This window comes from Notamacropus eugenii, chromosome 1, assembly GCF_028372415.1.
Source record: "Notamacropus eugenii isolate mMacEug1 chromosome 1, mMacEug1.pri_v2, whole genome shotgun sequence".
Lineage (NCBI taxonomy): Eukaryota > Metazoa > Chordata > Mammalia > Diprotodontia > Macropodidae > Notamacropus > Notamacropus eugenii.
The window spans coordinates 416,538,512-416,561,900 of NC_092872.1; the positions used below are offsets into that span (position 1 = coordinate 416,538,512).

The 23,389-nt window shown below is 40.3% G+C and overlaps 1 long non-coding RNA gene across 5 annotated transcripts in view; it reads right to left on the minus strand.

Annotated features, from left to right (window-relative positions):
• Positions 1-23,389, minus strand: part of LOC140518811 (uncharacterized) — a 41,756-nt gene that overhangs the window by 17,733 nt on the left and 634 nt on the right. For 2 of the 5 annotated variants that reach the window (XR_011972021.1, XR_011972019.1), the window contains exon 2: positions 17,031-23,355. This is a non-coding gene — a long non-coding RNA (uncharacterized lncRNA). Of the gene's footprint in view, positions 1-17,030; positions 23,359-23,389 lie in introns of those variants that run through there. The other 3 variants (XR_011972020.1, XR_011972018.1, XR_011972022.1) reach the window with 2 other exon arrangements.

Sequence of the window (23,389 nt, forward strand, 5' to 3'; positions counted from 1 at the left end):
AAACCTCAAATGGGGTCAGGAAGAGTCAGACATGACTGAAATAACAAGTTCCTGACTCCAGGCCAGGCCCTTTATCCATTGAGCTAGCTAGCTGCCTCCACATACATGTATACATCTATGTACACGTACACACATCCTCTAAGAGGCAAAATTCAATCCCAGCTCTCCTCACTCCCACTTCAGAGCTCTTTGCACTATACTTGAGCCCTAGCTCATTTTGTCTTCCATACTGTTCCCTTGTCTCTATCATGTTCCCACTCAGGAAGAGTGACAGGGCAGCTGAGACTACCCAGGAAAGGGAAGATAGCAGCCTAGGGATCTTTGTTCTCTCCAGTGAACATGTGTCCAGAGCTGAGAAAACAGTCCCACTCTGGGCTACCAAGGCCTGGCCTGATTGGACACCTACCTAGGATCCTTCCAACTGTTTGGAGTTCAGAGAGACAAACATGGCAGGGAACCAGCAAGCCAAGACAGACTTAGCCTTGGGGTCCTGGAGGCCTCAGTGGGGATACAGCATTTCAGTAAGTACCCACCTTGCTCTTGGCCTCAAAGTGTGTCTGCTATAAGCTGAGGTCAGGATGACTAGAAGTAGGGGTTCCTTTGCCAGGCTCTGGAAAGGGAGAGAAGGCTGAGGAGCAGCGTTAAAGGGAAGCCATCCTTTCCCATCCCAAGGGATGGCATCCTTTCTCCATCTGCTTCTAGCTGCCTAAAATACCATTGCTTCTGACCCTATGACCCTATTCTGCCCAGACCATGGAGCCAATGAGGTGTTCTTGTTCAGCAGTGTCAGGGAAGAAGGAATGAGAAAGAATTAGGCAACGGGAGAAACTTGTACAAACAAACACAAACACACAAGCAAACACACATATATGGGCCAGCTCTGGCCACTACCAAGCTGCTGTACGTTAGCATAACCAGCAGGGGACGCAGGCCACTGGCTCTAGACCCATATCTGCACATCCTGCCCGGGGTCTCCCTCCCCTCTGCCATCTTAGCTGGTTACTTCTGGCTGGGTTCGGTTTTGTCCTGTTCCTGGGAGGTGGGGACATCCAGGATGTACCCCTCCTGCCAGTCTAGCCAGGTCTGGCTTCCCGACAGCCTCCTCCAAGCGACCAAAGGTCTGGCTGTCTCTTACAAAATGCTTACCCTTTCCTGGATTTCAGGGGGCCACTGGGAGTCTCCTCCTCCTCTGGGAAGGCCACTGGGAGTGGGAGGGAGGAGGGAGTGGGTGCATTTGAAAAGCAGTCTTTGTGTGGCTATATGGGGGAGAGTTCCAAGTGAATGCCTCCCCCCAAAATGGGGAATCCTCCTTTGCTTTTCCTCCCCCAAGGATAGGATTACATTCCCTGGAGGCTCACTGAGGGGGAGGAGAAGCCAGTAACCATTGGACTCAAAAACTCTCACTGTCAAAAAGATCAATACATCAACAAACATTTTTTTTAGGCATCTACTATAGATATGTGGGATACAGAGACAAAAATTAAACAGTCCCTGTTCTAAGGGACTTCATATTCTATTGGGGTAGACAACATGTACATACATACAGACGTATTTATGTATGGGTGCACTCCACTACCCCAATTGAAAAAAGAAAAAAAATTCTTGTAACAAATACAGATTGTCAAGCCAAACAAATTCCCCCATAGACTGGGTCCAAAAAACATATGGCTCATTCTGCACCCTGTTAAGGGGTTTTGAGATAAAGAGAGCTCACGTTCAAAGGCCTCAATTTTTTCAGTAAGAAAATAAATATTAATTAATGAATGGATGTCTATGCACAATAAATACAAGGTAGTTTAATGCTAGGGGAAGGAGGGCACTAGGATCAGGAAAGATTTCTTGCAGAAGCTGCTCTAAGGAAGTGAAGGATTCTGGGAAACAAAGGTGAGCAGCAGCTGCCTCCCCCAAGACTGGGATTGCATTCCCAGGCCTGGAGGCTCACTGAGGGGGAGAAGCCAGAATCCACTGGACCCTGAGAATCCAAGCCCTGATTGCCAGCTTCCTATTCTGTACCTCACCTCGCCCCAGCACCTACAGAAGGCCCTATGGAGTACTAGAGGACAATCCCTGCAAAAGCACAGAGATAGGAGGTGGGAGATGGAGTGTCACATACAAGGAATCGCAAAAGAGTGGATTTGGGGCTAGGTCCTGGACTCTGCATGAAAGAGGTAATGGGTGATAAAGTTAGAAGGATAGGTTGAAATCAGTTTGTGAAGGGCAAATAAGTCTTTATATTTGATGCTACAGGAAACTAGAATTTCTTGAGTAGGGGAGGGACATGGGCAGATCTGGGCTTAAGCATTATTACTTTGGCAGCTGTGAGTGAATGGATTGGAGCTGGGGAGAGGCTTGAGGCCCAGAAACAAATGAAAAGATGAAAACTATTGCAGTAGATCAGGTAGGACATATGAGGGTTTGAATTTAGGTGTTAGCTGTGTGAGTAGTGAGAAGAGTGGAGAGACAAACAGCAAGATCTGGCAATTGCTTCTATATATAGGGTGAGAATGAGGAGGAAAATAACACTGAGGTTAGAAATCTGAGAGACAGGGAGAGTGATATTTGGAAGAGGAGTGGAAAGATACTATGTTCTGTTTTAGATACGTTGAGTTTTTGATGTCTATAGAACATACAGTTTTAAATGTTCAGCAGCCAGTTTGTGATGCAAGACCAGTGCTCAAGAGATTAGGGCTGGATCTATATAAGATCTGGGAGTCATATTCATGGAGATAATAAATGAACCAATGAGATCAAAAAGTGCACATGTAGGAAGAAAAGAGAAGAGAGCCCAGGGGGCTCTTGGAAGATACTCACAACAAGTGGGTTTGACATGGATGAACATCCAATAAAGGAGATAAAGAAGGATGAGAAAAGTAGAGAGAGAGAGACAAAGACAGAGAGAGGAGAGAGACAGAATAGGAGAGGGAAGGACCAGAGAGATAGACAGAGACAGAGAGAGACAAGGGTGGGGAGAGAGAGAAAGAGAGAGTGAAAGCTGTGAAAACCCAGAGACAGTGGCCAGGAAAAGATGCTAAAGAGTGTCAAATGTAGCAGAGAAGTAAAGAAGGGTGCGAACTAAGGAAAGATCATCAAATATGACAATTAAAAGATAGCTGATGATTTTAGAGAGTCTGGAGAGTTGAGTGATAAGGTCAGAAGTCAGATCGCAAAGGGTGGAGGAGTGAGTGAAAAGTGAGGAAAGGAAGGTAGCTTTTTCTAGGTGGTTGGCTGAGAAAAGAGGAAAGGGGGTGTGTGATAGAAGGGCGAGCAGATTGGGGGAGGGGTTGTCAGAAGCAAAACACTTTTGAGGAGAGACAAGGTGAAAGTAAAGAGAGTAGGGGAATAGAATGGAGGGAAATACATTTAGCAATCATAACTAAAAAAAATTTTTGAAGCAAATTTCTTTGATAAAGGCCTCATTTCTCAAATATACAGAGAACTGAGTCCAATTTATAAAAATAGGAGCCATTTCCCAGTTGATAAATGATCAACTGATACAAACAGTTTTCAGATGAAGTGATCAAAACTATCTATAGCCATATGAGAAGGTGTTCTAAATCGCTACTGATTAGAGGAATGCAAATGGAAACAATTCTGAGGTACTAACTCAGCCCTATTAAGATTGGAGAATGAAATTGGAGAACAGAAAAGAATGACAAATGTTGGAGGGGATGTGGGAAAAATGAGACATTAATGCGTTGTTGGTGGAATTTTGAACTGATTTAACTATTTTTTAGAGTAATTGGGATCTATGTCCAAAGGGCTATAAAACTATGCATAACCTTTGACCTAGCAGTGACGCTACTAGGACTGTATCCAAAAAGAGATTTTAAAAAAGGGAAAAGGACCTATATATACAGAAATATTTATATCAACTCTTTTCTGGTGGCAGGGAGTTTGAAATTGGAAGGATGTCCATCAATTGGGCAATGGCTGAACAAACTGCCATGTGATTGTGATGGAATACTATTGTGCTATAAGAAATGATGAGTAGGATGCTCTCAGAAAAACCTGGAAAGACTTAAATGACCTAATGCAAAGTGAAATGTGCTATGTACAAAGTAACAGCAATAGTGTAAGATGACCAGCTGTGAATGACTTAGCTATTCTCAGCAATTCAATGATCCAAGAGAAGAGGGACTTTTGATGAAAAATGCTCTCCATCCCCAAAGAAAGAAGTTATGGCATTTGAATACAGAAGCATACTTTTAAAATTTTCTTTATTTTTTTTTTTGGTTCATGTTGTCTTTTACAATATGCCTAATGTGGAAGTGCTTTGCACAACTACACATGTATAATCTATATAGAACTGCTTGCCTTCTCAATGAGGGGCATGAGGAAGGGGGAAGGGAGAGAATTTAGAACTTTAAAAATGAACTTACTACCTTAAAAACTTTAAAAATGAATGCTAAAAATTGATTTTACATGTAATTAGGAAAAATAAATACTAAATAAATTTTTTAAAAAAGGAAAGAGGATAGACAGGACAATAGCTTGAGGAGAGGGTGGGATCTAGTGAAGGTTTTTTTAAGACTGAGAGAGGCTTGCATGTTTGATGACTTCAGGGAAGGAACAGGTAGACGCAGGCAGAGATTGAAGATTGGAGGTCAGGGGATGATTGAGGGAGCAATATGCAGGAAAGAATGGGAAGGAATGGGATCAAGAGGGATTATGTGCCTTGGCAAGGAGGAAATTTTAGTAGAGGGGGGTGATATCAAGGGTTTAAAACATTTTTGTTATTGCTGTTTTACTCTGAACTTTATATCGCCAGTTAAACGAACATTTACGTACAAAAAGTAAAACAGAAAAAAAGGATTCTGCATGAATCTGTGACTATCTATTACATACAACTTGCTTTTCCTTTTAAGGATTATACATTCAGCATGTAATTTTCAAAGCTCTACTGCTTTGCTGTGTTTCCTTCTGGCCTTCCTTCTGTTCTCTTCTGAAAGGATATTTCAATGATCCTCTTTTCTTTCTCTTTCTTCCTTTTTTTTTTTTTGGCAGTCCTATCACAAGCTTCCTCCGCTTCTAACTGCCCCTCCCCTCATATTAAAAAAAAGTGAAACAAATGTGAACAGTCAAACAACAGATTCCCATGTTAGCGGAGCTGTATCTGAAAATATATGTCTCATTCTGTCAGGGAGTTGTGAGGTGAAAAGAATGGGAGAGTAGTGAGCTCCCATCAAATGGCCTCAATTTTCAAAGTAAAATATGAGGTGAGGTCTTCAAGCTGAAAGGGTGGGGAAAGAAGGAGGGGTGAGAGGTTGGAAGAAAGAAAAGGTTTAGAATGATCTCTGTGGGGGATGCGATAGGAAAAATTTAGGAAGGATTAATTGATAGGGGAGGACTCAGTTGAGGTTAGATAATACGTATTTATAGTGGATCCAGTCAGCTCAATTGTCTGATTTCTTCCAGTTCTATCCATCAACACCTGAGTAGGTGGCAGTGATCCAGGGTTGAGGTTTTGGCAAGGGCTGGGAGTAGGACATACAAGGCATAGGACAGGGGAGTAAGGGATTTGAAAGAGTTATGCAGCTGAACTGGTTAACTATAGGATTGCCCATATGGATGGGCAAGGGAGGAAAATGAATTCAAAGTAGAGGTAACCACCGGATGAAGTACAAAAGGGTAGAAAGACTCGAGATTAACAGACAGGTTTTAGGAGGAGATCGTTCACTCTTCAAAGACTTATTCTTCCTAAGCCTTTCTAGATCATTCCTTTGGCATCAATCCTCTATCATTCCCTACTCTCTATCCCAATTCTTTCTGCTCCAGGACCAACCAGGACTTTCCCACTTTCCTTAAGACTGTGTAGTCCTGTTGCCCTCTTCTTTTTTTAAAAAGTCTTTTTTTTTTTTTACAATTATATGCAAAAATAATTTTTAGCATATATTTTTACAAAATTTTGAGTTTCAAATTTTTCTCCCTCTGTTCCCTCCTCTCTTCTTAAAATGGTAAGCAATTTGATATAGGTTTTATATATATATATGAAATCATATAAAAAACATATTTCCATATTAGTCACAGTTGTGAAAGAAACAGATGAAAGGGACAAAAATTAAAAAACATAAAGTGAAAATAGTATGCTTTGATTTGCATTCAGAGTACATCAGTTCTTTCCCTGAATGTGGGATAGCATGTGCCATCATGAGTCCCTTGTAATTGTCTTGGATCACTGTATTGCTGAGGAGAGCTAAGTCATTCATAGTTGATTTTCACATAATGTTACTGTGTACAATGTTCTCCTGGTCTCCTCATTTCCCTTTGCATCATTCATGGAAATCTTTCCAGGTTTTCCTGAAATCTGCCTGCTCATCATTATTTATAGCACAACAGTATTCCATTACATTCATCTACCACAACTTGTTCAGCCATTCATCAACTGAGGAGCATCCCTTCAATTTCCAATTCTTTGCCACCACAAAAAAGAGTTGCTATAAATATTTTTGTACATTTAAGTCCTTTCCCTTTTCTTATGATCTCTTTGGGTTATAGACCTGCCCCCTTTCTTCTTGTACTCTATTTGCTTCCATCTACTAACGCCTTGGACCTCTTCATCATTCCCTTTGAGATCCAAATCTGCCATCTTTCAGAGTCCTTAACCTCTCTCATTCTTCTTATTCTATGACTCATTGACCTTGATGCCCAACCTGAGCCCTTGGATATAACTGGTACCATTTCTAACATTTAAGATATTGGAGCCTTCTTATAGCCACTAGTCATTGCTCTTTGGCTAAAATAAAATTTTGCTTTTTCTGAAATTGAATTCTGTGGTTTATAGCCTTATAGTATCACAGGGAGAATATTGGTGTTAAAGAGGTGGACCCAATGCAATGCCCATCTCCAGTGTATGTACACAATCCATGTGCTGATGACCGACTTGATCAGTTTCCCAACTACTTGCATATCATCATATAGGTAACACACATCCTTCATCTATTTCTATTTTTCCTGTGTGGATGGCTAAGACAATTTCTTTGAAGAGGATCTCACTCAAGAGGCCTTCTAGTGTTCTGGGGCTCAATATGATCAGTGCAATGTTATCTGCAAACAGGAAACTCTTGCTGTCAATACAGGATTCCTCTTCTAATTGACTGTGCAGAATATCCGCCATGACAGTGACAAACATATGGCAAACATATGTCTTTCTGTTTTATGCTTCAATGGATATTGGTAATCAGCAGATTATTGAATAATGTTATCTTCCTGGCTACATCTGTCCTGGAATATTGTCTAGTTTTAAAATATGTATGGAAGATACCTTTTTCATGAGGTATGTTTATTTTCGTTTTAAGTTTTATTTTGCTCCACCAAATCAGATGGTATTTTGTAATCAATAAACAAGAGACAGTGTGATCTTATATTCCTCATGCTTCTCAGTTTTGTGATAATGAAGAAGTATTTTCCTGTAAAAAAATCATTTGTGAAAGGCAATTAGGTGACACAGTGGAGATAGTGCTAGGTCTGAAGTTAAGAAGACTCATCTTCCTGAGTTCAAATCTGGCTTTCAGATACTTACTAGCTGTGTGACCCTGGGCCAGTCACTTAATCCTGTTTGCCTCAGTTCCTCATCTGCAAAATGGGCTGAAGAAGAAAATGGCGAACCACTCTAGTATCTTTGCCAAGAAAACCCCACAACTGAAATGATTGAACAACAACAACTTGTTCCCTTCTCCTGTTTTCATCAATGATATCCTTGATGGGAGCATAGAGTATTTTCATAGAGATTTTATAGAGATGAGAAAGTAGGAAAATGGATTAATGATTTTCTGTATTTTCTTGGTTGTTGGCATTTTTTTAAAAAATAAAAGTACTCTCTGATTTTTCTATTCTCTTGGAATCTTCTACATCTTGATATATCTTGAACTGATTCTTGACTATTTTTAAAATTGTGTTCTCAGAAGCACAGACTTTTTATTGTATGTACTTAGTCAGGTCCAGCCAAGTTTCCTAACTTCATTGCTACTTTGTCATGTGGTCCAGTGCATGCAGAGTCTATATGTGGTAGTTTTCCTCTTAGCAGTGATGAGAAAGGATCTCTAGGCAAATACCATAAGAACTGTCCCATTTCATGTCTACTCAATTTCCTCCATTCTTTTGGAATGCCTGCTCCAATAAACTTGCTTTCATCTTAAATCTTGTCTTTTCCTATTCCTTCCATCTTCTGGCTCTCTCTGAGAGCTGGCTCCTTTCCTGGCCTCCCTTTCAAGCACTGGCTGTACTTTCACTCATTCCTCTGGAATTACTGGTTAAGGTGGGGGAATTGGAAAATTCCTTGTTCTCCATTGCCATGTTCATGTTCTCTCTCTACCACCATCCCTCAATAATGTCTCTTCCTTTGAGGTTCACTCAATCCATAGTTACTACCCAATCAAAATTCTAATAGCTGCTATCTACATACCTCCATGACATTCCTTTCTCTCCTCCTCAACTCCTGCCCTCATACTGGGAGACTTCAATGTGCATACTGATACTCTGTCAAACACCCTAATCTCACAGTTCCTCAATTTACTCACTTCACATGACCTACTCCTTCACCCTACTTCAGTCACATACAAAGATGTTACCCTTATCTCACCCACAGATGTACCATTTGCATGTTCATGAACTCTGAAATCCCTTTATCTAATCATAGTCTATTGTCATTTCACCTGTCCTTCCGCCTTCCAACCTCAAATCCTGTTCTTCATCTACTCGATGACCTGCAATCCTTCTATTCTGCAGTTCTCTCCCAGTCCCTAGCCACCCTGTCCTCCCTTCCCCATTTCCATCCTTTGGTAAATCAATTCAACTCTATTACTTTCTTCTTCTCTTAAGTCTTTTAACCCCTTATCCTATCACTGAACTTGCCCTGCCAAATCTCAGCCTTAGATCAATATCGCTATCTATACCTTTGCTTCTATACATGTGTTGTTGAACAAGACTGGAGAAAATCATGAAGCCATGCTGACTAGGCAACTATAAATTTATATTGCATAACCCTAGCTGGGCTCTCACTGCTGCAAGGCACTCCTTTGATACTTCCCTTAACTCACCATCCCATTCTCCACAGTGGCTCTTCCAAACTTTTGCATCCTTCCTCAACCCTTCCATGGCTCTCCTTCCTCCATGCTCTTAGCTGAGAACCTTGCCTAACATGTTACTGAAAAAATTAAGGCCATTCACTGAGAGCTCTCTCTTCTCCCCTCTTCCTCCAGATGCCTTCTGTCATTGGCATCCTTCTGCATTCCTATTTCACATAAACAAGTGACCCTTCTGCTTGCCAAGGCAAACACTTCTACATGCACAAGTTAACCCAGTCTACCCCATCTTCTCCAGAAGATTGCCTCTTCTATCATCCCCACTTTCTCACTTATCTTCAACTCCATCTTCTGACTGATTCCTCGCTGCCTACAAACATGCCCTTGTCTGTCACACATCAAAAAACTCACTTGATCCAGCCATCCCCACTAGGTATCATCCTATTACTCCTGCTTTTCATGGTTAAACTTGAGAAGGCCACCTACAATAGGTTTCTCTACTGTCTTTTCTTTCACTTTCTTCTTAACTCTCTATATTCTGGCTTCCAACCTTATTCCACTAAAATTGTTCTCTCTAAACTGCTCTCTCTTACTTGCCAAATCTTTTTTTTCAAAACTGATTTGTTTTCAGTTCTCTACAATCACTTCTGTAAGTCTTAGATTTTCTCCCCCTCCCTCTTCTCTCCCTCCCTGAGACAGCATGCAATCTTATATGGGTTCTACACATACATTCTTATTAAATACATTTTCACATTAGTCATGCTGCATGGAAGAATTAAAATGAATTGGAGAAACTATGAAAAAAACCAAACCAAAACAGAACATAACACAAGAGAAAACAGTCTGCTTCATTCTGCTTTCCAGTTCCATAGTTCTTTCTCTGGATGTGGATGGCATTTTGCCTCAAAAGTCCATTCAGAATGTTTTATGTCCTTGTATTGCTGTGAAGGGCTAAGTCTACCAGAAAAATTCCTCGCACACTGTGGCTGTTGCTGTGTACAAAGTTCTCCTGGTTCTGCTCCTTTCACTCAGCATCAGTTCATATAAGTCCTTCCAGGCCTCTCTGAAGTCTTCCTGTTTGTCATTTCTTATAGCACAATAGTATTCCATTACATTCATATACCATAACTTGTTCAGCCATTCCTCAATTGATGGGCATCCCCTCAGTTTCCAGCTCTTGGCCACCACAAAGAGAGGTGCTATAAATATTTTTGCACATGTGGGACCCTTTTCCATTTTTATGATTTCTTTGGGATACAGTCCTAGAAGCGATATTGCTGGGTCAAAGGGTATGCATATTTTTCTAGCCCTTTGGGCATAGTTTCAAATTGTTCTCCAGAATGGTTGGATTAGCTCACAGCTCCACCAACAATGAATTAATGTTCCAACTCTCCCACATCTTCTCTACCATTTATCATCTTCCTGTTTTGTCATATTAGCCAATCTGATAGGTGTGATGTGGTACCTCAGAGTTGTTTTGATTTGCATCTCTAATTTACTTGCCAAATCTTACCTGCCTTTTCTTCATCTTCATCTTTCTTGACCTCTCTGCAGCCCCCTTCTCTTTTATACTCTCTTTCTGTAGTTTTTTTGTGACTCTACTCTCTCCTAGTTCTTGTCTTATCTATCTGCTCCTCAGTCTTCTTTACTGGATCTTCATCCAGGTAATGTCCATTGTGATGGCAATCAAATTAGGATCTTTTGCTATTTTTGTTTTACTAAAAGTGGCTCTGATTGAATATAGTGATTACAGATCTTTTTCACTCATTGATGTGTCTGGCCATTGTGGGAAGCTTAGTTAGTCCAGTTGTTTTGTAGGAGGGTCCCAAGTACCTTTTGTTTTTTTTTACTGAGGCACTGGGTCAGAGGGTTATACCCTCTGGGCTCTAAAAAGTGTATAGCTACTCTGAGGTTTTACTTTGGGGCTTAGTTTTTATAAGATTTGAGTGCCAGAGGAGGGCTCTGGGAAGCTGCTTTAAGGAGTCGCCCCCTCCCTTTGAAAATCCAGATGTCAGTGCTTCCCTCTCTGGTAACTATGGTCAGACAGTTGGGGTCCAACTATCTGTTGAATTCAGGCAGAAGAAGCCATATCTGTTGATCTTTAATTTCTCTGAATTTTCTTTGAAGTTCAGGGTGCTGACTCCCCTGAACTAGGGGAATGATATATGTACTTGATTAAAGTTGCCTTTCCTTTTATGAAGGCAGATCTAAGAACCCGTGATAGAGGCCCCCCTGTGTATGTTAGGGTACTTACTGATACAGCCATGAATAGTGAAAGTCCTTTGGGGCTCTATCTTAAACCTTCTCCTCTTCTCCCTCTATACGATTTCACTTTGATGATCTCAACAGCTCCACTGATTTCAGTAACCATTTCTAGGCAGATGGTTTTTAGATCAGCTTGTCTAACCTCTCTCCTGACTTCTAGTCTAGCATTTCTAATTGCTGATTAGATGGACATCTTGAACTTGATGTCCTATAGAGATCTCAAATTCAACATGTCCAAAATTGAAATGATCTTTCCCCTCAAACCCTCCTCTCTTCCTAACTTTCCCATTACTATTGAGTAACTCCTCCCAGTTACTTTGGCTTGTAACCTAGGTGTTATCCTCTATACCTCATTATCTCTCACATTCTCCTTGTCTGTTGTCTCTTCATTAAATTGTGAGATACTTGAAAGAAGGGACTATCTTTTATCTTTCTTTGAATTTTCAGAGCTTTGCACAATGTCTGGGATAGAGTAGGCACATGACAACCATTTATCAATTTACCAACTTCCCAATTTATGGACAGATATTTCAGTATGATCTAGCATAGCTAAGTATCCTGCCAAACTCCCTATACACTTGTCTTCCCCTCCATTGCTTCTGACTGTTTTATGAATCTATTCTGCTCCTGTTCTTTGGCCAAACCCCTCCATAATATCTTACAATTAAGTGTGTATTCTTTTGTGCCTTTATGCATTTACAAATGAGTTGGTACTTCCCTTGGCTGCCACATCTCTCCATTCGGTAAAATATTCAAGCATTTATTGGTTGAGATGGTTTCTAGGCTCTCTTGGCCTCCTTGCTGTGAATGTTTTATACCGATTACATTTGTCATCTTCATCTTTAGTGCCACTACTTTTGTCTGTTTCCCATTTCTGCAGTCGATAGCTTGTTTGCACAGGTCTTGTTGGAGCAACTGTAATTGCATGCAGAGTCATTCTCTCATTTTTATCCCTTCTTCTAAATTGTTATTGATTTTGACCTTTGCTCCAAACATTCGATGATCTAACTGCACACAGAGACAGCTGATTTGGAAATGACTCCATGTCAGTAAACAGTCATTTCCTGTCTCTTAATATAGAGTCAATTTATTTTTATGAAGCCATTTGATGACTACGATTTCCATGCAATCTTTTTTTCTAATCTTTTTAAAATATCTTTTGTTTTTATATCAAACTTCTTTTATTTTAAAAATTGTTCTAATTACCAAGCATTTAAAAAACTAATCTGTTCTTCCTGTTTCTTTCCCCTCATATGGAGAACATTTAACACCCCCTCCCCTAAGAAAAAAATAAAGCCTTCAATACATAATTGTGTAGTTGGGCCCAACAAATTCCCACATAAGTCATGTTGGAAGAAAATGCAAACTCTCTGTGAATTATAGGTTCAACACCTCTTTTTCAAGAGGTAAATGATGTAATACCTTCATTTTTGAAAATATTCTTTTCTCCCTCCCCTTCCAAGTAGACTACTATAAGTCAACCCTTATAATAAAGATTAAAAGAGAGAAAAAGAACTCTAGCAAACCCCACTAACATATCCACTGTGCTTGATAGTATATGAAATGTCCTCACCCATAGTCTCCCATTGTAGCAAAGAAGGGAGGGAACTGACCTTTATTTTTAAGGAAACATTTCCTGATGTAAAAGGGAAGTGACTGAGCTGGCCTCTTTCGTTTCTTGAACCAGTATTTATTTTCCAATATATTTCTTGTTATCCTCTCCGGTGCCCAGCTTTAACCCTGGGTCACTTTGATGGTCTGATTTCTCAACTGGGCAGTCCAGCTGGGCTGGGGAAAAAGTTACAAAACCCCACTAGCTGCTTAAGTCTACTACAAATCCATTCCCTCTAAGCCCAGCTGACCCCTGTACACAATTGCTCCAAATCCTTTTATTCATCTCTTGGTGTCTCTCTTGTTTCCTGCAGTTCTTGTACCCAAATATTATGACCAACCCAGCAGTATTTTACTTGCTTAGTGAGGTTTTTATCACAGAATAAACTGGTTGTTTCTTATCAATGTCTCATGGTATGATATTTTTGCTTTATTGTGGTTTTGTTTTGATTTTGTTAACCCAAACTCTAAACCTTTTGCTCTCTCCTTTTAGTTATTTGTTCATTCACTAATTCAATAAGGATTTATTAAGTATCTACTATGTGCCAGGCACTAGAGATGCAAAGATTAAAAAAAAGAACAGTCCCTGTCCTTGAGGAGCTAGGTATAATATAAATAGCCTGACTTGTAATCAGGAAGACTTGAGTTCACATCCTGCCTCAGACATTAGTTATGTGATCTTAGAAAAATCACTTAAACTCTTATGACTTAGTTTTCTAATTTGTAAAATGGGAATGATAATAATCGTTCCCATCTCACAGAGTTGGTATAAGGACCAAATGAGATAACATATGTAAAATGCTTTGCAAACTTTAAAGTGCTATATAGATGCTGGATGTTATTATCATTACTATAATTACTATATTATCACCTAACATGATTTGTTATATGATGATGATCTTATGATCTTTTGATCCACAAGTGTCCAGTTGTTTCATGAATTTCCCCTCAGATCCATCAGATGACCTCACCTCTTCATTTCGAGACTTTGAAAGATTGATGACTTTATCTCCATGGATATTCTCTCCTTTAGAACAGTCACATTCCCTCTAAATCTTAGAAGACAGCTCTTCATGACTTGTTGAGGAAAAAATAAATAAATCACCTGGGTGGTTACTTACAGTTCTGGGCACTAGCCTGTCCAGACTTAGCCCATGTTATCCTTGAATGACAGAACTGAAAGCCTTTGCAGCCTGACAGGTGCTTCTAGTGCACACTCTCAGCTACCACTGACCTTTTAGCTATCAGGTCATCTTTAAGCTACTGGAGACATCTGGGAAAGACTTAAGTGGATACAACAAAAGCAGGCTTACATAAGAGATCAAAACCCAAGATAAGTAAGGAGATGAGATCACTGATTTAGAGCTGTCAGGGACCTTGGAGACCATCTAATCCAACGCTTTCATTTTACAGACGAAGAAATTGAGTGAGACTTGGGAAAAATACATGACTTGCCCACGGTCAGAAGCAGGAACTGAACACAGTTCTTCTAAACCTAAAGTCATCATTCTTTCCACTGTTCAGTACTCCTTCCTCTACCAAAAGAACACTTGTCTTAGCTCTCTGGGGATGAGTTCAAGTCACTAGGCCTGCATGGATTACCTCTTATGGCACAGTCTGGAAACATCTGTGACTGCTGAGCCAGTGTTAATGATGTTTGAAAGATTGTGGAAAATGGGACAGGCATCACAGGATTGGATAAAGGCAAAAATGCCTCTGTTTCTTTTGCTATTTTAAAAATTTTCACAAATAAATTTAATTTTGGCATATGCTACAAATTTAATGTATTGAAAATGCATGATGCCCTCAGATGCTTAAGTAAAGCTAAAAGAGAGATTGGCAACTAAGAATACATGTGACCTTGTACTTTAGCTATTTGCTTGTCAAGAGATGGGATAATATGCTGTATGTTAATACCAATGTTGTCCACATTTTTATCTGAATTTTGTTGCCATTCAGTTTTCGTATACAGCTGTAATAATCGTATATTTTTAAAGGATCCAATTTTCCTTTCTGGAGGCAATGGGGGTTAAGTGTCCTGTACAGGGTTACACAGCTAGTAAGCATCTGAGGTCAGATTTGAACTCAGGTCCTCCTGATTGCAGGGCCAGTGCTTCTTAGATGCCCTACAGGACTTGAAGTTTTCAAAAACAGGGAAGCGAGGAAGCAGAATCTTTGAACTATAGGCCTGTGACATTGACTCTGATTCCTTTCCTAAATCTAGAATATTCTATAAATGGGATGGTTTGTGAGAAAGGAAGGCAGTGATCACTAAGAGCCAGCATGGTTTCATCAAGAACAGGTCATACCAGACTAGTTTCATTTGCCTTTTCCACAGGGTTAATAGACTGGTAAATTAAGGGACTGCTCTAAAGAGCATTTGTCTAGATTTCAGCAGATTGTTATTGTTACTGGTGCTTGTTGTTTGTTTGTCTTTTCCTTTCAAAGACCAATGATATCAGGAAGGTGATGTCTTGACTTCAGTGTGAATTGGACGTAAGCGAGGCAGGGCTCTGCAACGTCACCAGCCTCACTCTCTCCTCTTGAGAGCCATGTGGATCCAGTGACAACATATGGATTAGGATGACTAGAGATGACTGTGGAGAAGTTGACCTTTTTAAGCTTTCCCAGGTCTCAGTTTGCCTGAGGCCACACCCATTCAGTGATTAAGGTTAGGTTAGAAATGAGGCAAAAAATGGCTTCTTTTACCTACTCAAAAAAGAAAAAATCAATCTGAGAGCGAATGAGGTATGTGGCAAAGTCTCCTGTGCTGGTTTCATGAAGTGTTGTAGGCCAGCTGATACAGGCATCATGGGTAAAAATTACAGAGAGGCAGATGGAAAATCTTCCTAACAATTCAGCTATTCAAAAGTGTTAATGAACTGCTTTGAGAGGAAAGGGGTTTCTTTCTGCTAGAAGTATTCAAGGGATGATCAGATGACCAGTTGTTAGGCATGGTTTGAAGCAGAAGTGGGGAACCTGCATATGGTACTGGTTGAATGACTAGCCCTGGAGGAGTCATTAATGGTCTGATGTCAACATGGTGAGAAATCTCTAGTGGAATTTTCCAGAGTTCTGTTCTTGGACATGGGTTGTTCAGCTTTTTTATCAGTGACTTGAATGAAGGCATAGGTGAAATTTACCCATGACAAAAGAAACTGGGAAGTATGGTTAATACTCCTCTAGGATAAAATATGAACTTCTCTGTTTAGCTCTTAAAATACTCTACAACCTGATCCCAACATATCTTTCTAGTTTAATTACTAGAAGAGGGATATTACTTCTCCTCCTGCAATCCCAGTCAAATTGGTCTCTCCATTCCTCACAAGGAGCACTCTATCTCCTCCCTCCAGGCCTTTTCACGGATCATCTTCCATTCCTGCTTACCTCTGTCTCACAGAATTCCTCTCTCCTTTAAAGATATAGCTCAAGTACTGTCTTCTGCATGAATCCTTTCTGGATCCCTCCCTTTGCTCCTACCCTCTCTCCCAAACTACCTTGTATGGAACAACTTTGTATATAGTTGTATTCATTCACGTTTTCTTTTTTTTTCCTCTAAATTTTCTGTTATTGAGGATGGCTCTCTGGGCAGTGTAGGAGAAGGTATATACTGGGAAATTCAGTAACATAAAAACAAATGATAGGAATAATAAATATTTAATATATATATAAAACATATAAAAACAATATGTAAAAAAGGACAATCTGGGGAAAATCTGTAATGATGGGTCAAATCTGAGAAGATAAGAGTATAATAGGGATAAGCATAAACATTCTACACTTGGATTAAAAAAAATCAGCTTTGATGGGGAAGGTATAGAGTGAGACATCATTTTGTGTGAATAAAATCTGGAGGTCTTGGTGGACTACAAGTCTGATCTGCACTGAGAAAGCTTAATAACAACCAAGAGTCATATAACCTTATGCATTAAGAACGCAGTGTCAAAGCCATGAGAAGTGATAGGAGTACCAGACGATGTGGTCAGACTGCATCCAGTAGGTTGCACTCAGGTCTAGGGACCACATTTTAGGAAGTGCAATGACAAGGTGGAAAATGTGGGTAGATGCCTGGAGACCATTATATAGAAGGATCGGTGGAAAGGAATGGGGAATTTAACATGGAGAAAACGATGCTTTGGGGTTTTGTTAGCTTTATTTTATTTTTTGCTGAGGACGCATATCCATCTTACAGCTATTTGAAGTGCTGTCTGCTGGTTTGATTCTTCTTGGAGCCAGAGGGCAGAACTAGGCATCATGGGTAAAAATTACAGAGAGGCAGATGGAAAATCTTCCTAACAATTCAGCTATTCAAAAGTGTTAATGAACTGCTTTGAGAGGAAAGGGGTTTCTTTCTGCTAGAAGTATTCAAGGGATGGTCAGATGACCAGTTGTTAGGCATGGTTTAAAGCAGAGGTGGGGAACCTGCAGTTTTGAGGCCACATGTGACCTTCTAGGTCCTCAAGTATGCCCTTTTGAATGAATCAAGTTAAAGGGCCACACTTGAGGACATAGAGGGTGAGATCACAGGTTCCCCACTCCTAGAAAGGATTCCTGACCTCCCTTCCCACAGGGAGGGAAATCAATGACCCTCACTGCAGTCCTTTGAAAATAGATGATCATCACTTGGACATTTTATAGTTAGGATTCATTCTGCATGTAGGTTGAACTAGACAGCTGCTGAGGTCCCTCCCAACTCAAAACATTCTGTTATTCTGAGATGGCAGGATCTCAGCAGAGGATTTCCTTTCCTACTTTATTGATAAGTAAAAGCCACAAGATGGGAATCCCCGCTATTCATTCTGACCTTAGAGTTTCTCTAGGGTCTTTATTTGTAATTTCCTTTCTTTCTTGCATCCTCAACCTCTTCTCTTTGTTAGTATCCCCTCTGTCTATAAACATGCTGAGGTTTCCCCTTGCTTAAAAAAATCTTCCCTTGACCTTCCCACCCCTTTAAGCTCTAAGAGTTGGGAATTCTACAGCACCTTAAAAGGCTTCAAAGAGCTTAATATCTCTGCTCCCTTTCACTGCTCAGCTCCCACTTCCTCACTATCTGTGTAATCCTCAACCCTGCCTTCCCTTGGTCCAATCAGACTTCCTTCCCTACTATGCTACTCCTCTTGGATTGACAACACATTGATGCTTGCTACCTTTGTAACCACTGGCAAGTCACTCAACATTCCCTGGCCTCAGTTTTCTCATCTGTAAAACCAGTGGGACCTTTTGCATCAGAGATTCAACTACCAGGCTTATATCACCAAAAGATAAAAGATAAAGGGAAATAATGCATAAGTATAAAACATTTATAACAGCTCTTTTATTGTGGTAGCAAAGAATTGGAAAATAAGGGGATGCTGATTAATCAGAAGAATGGCTGAACAAATTATGGCACATGAGTGAAATGGAATACTTTTATGCTATAAGAGATGATCAAAGGGATGGATTCAGAGAAATACGGGGAGGTTTATATGAATTGATTTAGCAGAACCAGAACAGTTTACCACAGTGTAAAGAAAAACGACCTTGAAACGCTTTAGGAACACTGATCGATGCAATAACCAATCAAGACTCTAGAGGACCAATGATCAAGTAATTTACCAGTTTCCTGACAGAGACTTGATGGACTTGAATTGCAGAATGAGATAAATATTTCTGAGGGATGGGTGTATTTGTTTTGCTTAAAATATGCAAGGGAAGGTTTTTGTTTTCTAATGGGTAAAAAGAGGAGGATATAGGTATTGGTGCTTAAGAAGTACAGAGTAATTAAAAATTAAAATTATTTTAAACAAATTAAATCAGATGGGTTTCCTCCTCTAGTTCTAAATGTTTGACACAATTTTCTCTCTCCAAGATCAGCCAATCAGTCAATAACATTCATTAAAACCTTATTTTATGCCAGGCACTATACTAAACACTGGGGATAAAAAGAAAGAAGAAAACCGTCACTGTCTTCAAGAAGTTTATATTCTAATGGAGGAATGACATGAAAATAATGCGCTACATTCAAAATATATGCAGAATAGAGGCAAAGTAATTGGAGGGGAAGCTGCTAGTGATAGGAATATGTGTAGGGGTAGGGAATTGGGAAAAGCCTCCTGTAAAAAGTGAGATTTAAGCAGTCTTGAAAGGATCCAGAGGAATAAAGAACAGATGGAGGTGAGAGAAGAGCATTCCAGGTGTGGGCATTGGATAGTGCAAAGGGAAGGAGTCAAGAGATGGAACACCTTATTCAAGAAATACCAAGTAGGTCCCTATAGCCAGATTTTTACTATGTGTGGGAGGGAATAAAGTGTAGGACCAGAAAGGAAGGAAAGACCCAGGTTAAGAAGAATTTAAATGTCAAATAGTAATTTATATTTGGTCCTGAAAGTGATAGGAACCACTGGAACTTACTGATTCTGTGTGTGACATCTTTAGAAAATTTTCTAAAAAATTTATCATTTTTTAGCATTCATTTCTAAAAAAGAGTTTGAGTTCCAAATTCTCTTCCTCTCTGTAGCCCTTCCAACACCCATCAAGAAGGCAAGTAATATGATATCAATTATACATCTGAAATAATATAAAACATCTCCACATTAACTATGTTGAAAAAAACCAAGAAAAATAAAGAAACAAAAAAATTACGCTTCAATCTACACTCAGTGTTCAGCAGTTCTCTCTCTGGAAGTAGAAGGTATTTTTCATCATGAGTTCTTTGGAATTCTTGTGTGTCTTGCTCAGAGTAGCTAAGTATTTCACAGCTGGCCACTGTCACAATATTGCTTTTAATGTGTACAGCGGTCTCCTAGTTCTGCTCACTTGACTCTGCCTCAATTAACATATCACTCTTATCATTTCTTATATGTGCTTCAGAAAATTCAACTTGATGCCTGAGTATAGGATGGACTGGAATGGGGACAGACTTGAGGAAGGGGGACTAATTAGCAGTCTACTACAGTAGTCCAGGTGAGACATGAGAAACTGAACTAGTATTGTGGTTACATGAATGGAGAGAAAGAAACATAGAGAAATGTTGTTGTGAAGGTAGAAATGAGATAGGATATATGAAGTGAGTAAGAGTGGGGAGTCCAGGATGATACTGAGGTTGTGGGACTGAGTGTGTGGAAGGATGGTAGTGCCCTCAACAGTATCAGGGAAGTTAGGAAGAGAGGGTGGGACAGGCGGTGGTGTCAGGGAAAGATAATGAGTCCTATTTTGTACATGTTAAATTTGAGAGGCACATGGGAAATATACTTCAAAATGTGCAAAAGATGTATCTCAGAAGTAAGACTTGAGACGGATGGATAGATCCAGGAATCCTCTGTGTAAAGAACATAAGTGATGGGAGCTGATATGAGAGTATGGAGGGAAAGGAGAATTGGGTTCAGCATAGAGCCTGGGGTGATACCCAAAGAAAGTGGGTATGACATGGATGAAGAACCAGCAAAAGAGACTGAGATATAGCCTGTTAGGACAGAGCAGATAAAGCAATAGCAGTGTCAAGAAATCCTAAATATAAACTTGAGTACAGAAATACTGCTTAATATTCAGGAGGAGATCCACACCATCAGATGTTTCAGAGGATGAGGATTAAGAAGAGGCCATTATGACATTCGTCAAATAAGAGATCATTAGTAACTTTGGAGAGGGCAGTGGATGATCAGGTTGGAAGACAAATTCTGGGGTGGGGGATTCAAAAGGGAGAGGAGAGGAAGTTGGGGCATCAGATCTTGACAATGGAGGTTTTTTTGAGGAGTTCCAAGATCGATAATGACCTTGGAATTACTTAATTTGTCTTTAAAATAAATCCTGACCCATGATTTTATTAATGTAGGGAACAGCCTGCTAATGATAATATAACAGTAATAACTACTACTATAATTTGGCAATAACTCTGCAAATTACAGTGTTAAAGTGTTACCTGGGGCATTGAGAAGATAAGTGACTTATCCAGGGTTACACAGCCAACTGGAACCCAGGTTTTCCTGGCTCTCTCTCTCTCTCTCTCTCTCTCTCTCTCTCTCTCTCTCTCTCTCTCTACTATATTACATTCTGTCTCTTTCTAAAGGTTATTTTTTTTCCTCAGAGGTCCTCCTTTGGCCTTCCTATAGTACATAATTACCTGGATGACCTTAACCTTCTTCCCTTTGCTTTCATTAAACCCTCCTGTCTTCATTCTTCTCCTAACTAGGATGATAAGATCTAGTCAGTCAGCCTCTTGATGAGGGTAAAGGAGGAGAGTGTAAAAGCTGGCTTCAAGTTTAACATCAAAAAAACCAACCAAACAAACAAACAAATCAAGATCTTGGCAACTGGTCCCATCATTTCCTGGCAAATAGAGGGAGAAGAAATGGAAGCAGTGTCAGGTTTTATATTCTTAGGCTCAAAGATCACTGCAGACAGTGACTCTAGTCATGAAATTAAAAGAACACTCCTTGGAAGGAAAGTTATGGCAAATCTGGACAGCATATTAAAAAGCAGAGATATCACCTTGCTGACAAAGGTCTGTACAGTCAAAGTTTTTTTCCTGTAGCCATCTATGGTTGTGAGAGTTGGACTATAAGAAAAGCTGAGCACTGCAGAATTGATGCTTTCAAATTGTGGTGCTGGAGAAGAGTTTTGAGAGTCCCTTGGACAGCAAGGCAACCAAATGAGTCAATACTTAAAGAAATTAATTCAGCTCATTCACTGGAAGGTCAAGTACTGACGATTAAATTTAAGAATTTTTAAGATTTAAATTTAAGTTTTAAATTTTTAAGATTGAAGTTTAAATTCTTGGGCCACAATGAGAAGATGGGACTGAGTGGAAAAGACCTTGATACTGGGAAAAATTGAAGGCAAAAAGAAAAGGGGATGGCAGAGGATGAGATGGGTAAATAATGTCATGGAAGCCACGAACATAAGCCTGGACAGACTTAGAGAGCTAGTGGAAGACAGAAAAGCCTGGTGTGTTGCGGTCCACAGAGTCATGCACAATTCAACAACAACAAAAAGCACCTACTCTGTGCTGGGCACTGTGTTAAAATGCTGGCAAAAGACAGTCTCTGTCTTCAAGGACTTCAATTTCTGGGGATCTAGAGCGAAAATGAGCCTTAATTCATTATGTAGTCCAGTCCTCTTGTTTTATAGATGAGGAAACTGAGGCCCTGTGAATTTGTGCCCAAATTTACATGGTTAGTAAGTGGCACAGCTGAGCTTCAAACCAATGTCTTTTATTCCAAATCCAGAGTCCTTTCCACGGAACAGCAACTTTCTGACTGTTCCCAGGCATCCTTAACTAACTTCTGCCCTTTAAGTATCAAGCGTCCCCAGAGGTCTGACCAAGCACCGACTTTTATCCTTTTACACTTTCTCTTTTGTTAATCTTACTTATTCTGACATGAGTGAATGGATAAATGAACGAGACAGCATTGATGATAGAGATGCTTAGTATGTGCCAAGCATTGTGCTAAGCTCTAGGGGTACAAACAGAAAAGTGAAGACAGTTACTGTCCTCAAGGGGGAGACAACACACACAGGGCAGTGGTGACCAGGGAGAAGTACTTTGGTTTGGAAGGCTGCAGGGATGGTGAGTAGGGAGTAAACATCCTTTTCCTGAGCAATGAAGGTATTGATCTGAATATGGTTCTAGAACTGGAACGGGGGAAAGGAGAGAGGAAGGGCAGCCGGAACAAGGCTTAGGGCACTCAGAGCCACCTTCAAGAATTACTGGCTACATGGGTGTCCTGTTGGCATCTCAAACTTAATGTGTCCAATGTAGAACTCATCACCTTCTCTTCCCCACCCCAAACCTGCTCTTCCTCCAAAATTTCCAATTTCTATTGATGGTACAACCATCCTACCAGTCACCCTAGCCTAAAATTTGATTTGCTCATTCATTTAACCAGTTGCAGATTCTGTGTTTTCTATACCTCCACAGCTGATTTCACCTACACCCACTCCCCCCTTGAGATCCACACTGCTCACTCTGGCTCCCATCACCTCCTAACAGATCTCCCGGTCTATTCCATCCTTTGTCATGTCCAGTGCCCATGTAATCTTCCTACTAAAGACTAAGTGACATCAAAGGTTCCTGGGAAGGGCCTGGAGCAAGGGAAAACTGGATTGGAAACCTGCCTCAGATATTTGCTAGTCAGCGAGACAGAGGGCGAGTCTATTCATTTCTTCGAGACTCAACTTCCCCATCCATAAAATGAGGGTTCTTGCTTGACGTGGCTTTGTGTGCTCTAAAATGTCAGCTATTGTTAGGAATGTTATTCTGGTTCCAATTTTTCCTCCATGGAGCTTCCTATTACCTCCACTCTTGGTGCCTTCTCCCAGGCTGTCTGTCCCCTTCTCTGGAATGCCCCCTCAGAGGCAGCATTGTTGACGGAGGAATGCTGGATCTGGAGTCAGAGGACTTGAGTTGGAATGTTGACTCCCCCGCTCCTAACCGGAGAGACCGTGGGCCAGTCATTTTCCTTCTATGGGATTCAGTTTCTCCCTGCTTTCAAAGACAAAAACAAACAAGCCCAAAT